Consider the following 1,447-nt stretch of genomic DNA (forward strand, 5'->3'; position numbering starts at 1 on the left):
ATTTAATGTAATCCAGATCAAAACGTCGTTAACATATCTCACAGAACTAGAGAAAACATCCCTAAAATTCAACTGGAAGCAGAAGAGACCTGGGATTGCAAAGGCAGTCCTGGGCAACAAAGGCAAGGCAGCAGGCATCACAATCTCTGACTTGAAATTATACTACAAAGCTGCTATAATAAAGTCAGCATGGTACTGGCAAAACAAAACAAAACAAAACAAAACAAAACAAAAAACAGACCTGAGGATCAATGGAACGGATTAGAAGATGCGGACACAACTACAAACACACTCGGCCACCTTATCTTTGACAAAGGGGCTGAACATGTTCACTGGAAGAAAGATAGCTGCTTTAATAAATGGTGCTGGAAAAACTGGATTTCCACATGCTGAAGACTAAAACTAGACCCATTTCTCTCACCATGCACTAAACTAGAGTCAAAATGGATCAAAGATCTAAATATTAAAACAGAAACACTAAATCTACTGGAGGAGAAAGTAGGAAGAAATCTTGAAGACATAGGTGTAGGCAGAGAGCTCATGAACAAAACCCAAACTGCATGGGAACACTTCAAAGAATCAACAACTGGGATCTCACCTTATTAAAAAGTTGTTGCACATCAAAAGAAATCTCCAACAGAGTGAAAAGACAACCTACAGAGTGGAAAAAAATTTTAGCTAACTGTCCCTCAGACAAAGGACTTGTATCTAGAACATATAAAGAATTGAAAAAAAAAATCAGAATCCCCCCTCCAATTCAAAGACCCAATCCAAAAATGGTCATCTGAGATGAACACACACTTCTCAGATGAAGAAATACAAATAGCAAATAAATATATGAAAAAGGTTCAACATTATTGGTCATTCAAGAGATGCAAATGAAAACAACATTGAGATTCCCTCTCACCCCAGAAAGAATGGTTACCATGAAGAAATTAACCCATAACAAATGCTTGAGGGGCTGTGGGGAAAAAGGAACCCTTCTCCACTGTTGGTGGGAGTGTAGACAGTGCAACCAATGGAAATCAATGCAGAAATTCCTCAAAAAACTAGGATTAGAGGTCCCATTCAACCCAGAAGAATTAAAAACATCATACCATAGTGATATATATACACCCATTTTTATAGCAGCACAATTTATAATAGCTAAACCTTGGAAACAACCCAAATGTGGATCAACTGAGGAATGGATAAAAAAAAAGATGTGGTGTTTTTATACAATGGAGTACTACTCAGTTATAAAGAAGGATAAACTTGAGACCTTTATAGGTAAATGGGTACAACCTGAGTCTACACTCATAAGTGAAATAAATCAGTCTCGCATGTGTAAACATCATATTGTCTCCCTAGTGTAAGAAGCTGAAAGAGTAAATAAGGCCCAAAATGTACAATAGATATTGTGAAATGGGAAGAAACTGCTCAAAGAGAAAGAGAAACTGCAATGGGG

At 37.2% G+C, this 1,447-nt stretch overlaps 1 protein-coding gene across 3 annotated transcripts in view; it reads right to left on the bottom strand.

The window, feature by feature from the left end:
• Pla2g4e (phospholipase A2, group IVE) overlaps positions 1-1,447 on the bottom strand; it is a 60,565-nt gene that overhangs the window by 44,765 nt on the left and 14,353 nt on the right. The gene's annotated exons all lie outside the window — the stretch shown is intronic.

Source organism: Chinchilla lanigera, unplaced genomic scaffold, assembly GCF_000276665.1.
Source record: "Chinchilla lanigera isolate Chin_1 unplaced genomic scaffold, ChiLan1.0 scaffold00015, whole genome shotgun sequence".
In the NCBI taxonomy this organism is placed as follows: Eukaryota; Metazoa; Chordata; class Mammalia; order Rodentia; family Chinchillidae; genus Chinchilla; species Chinchilla lanigera.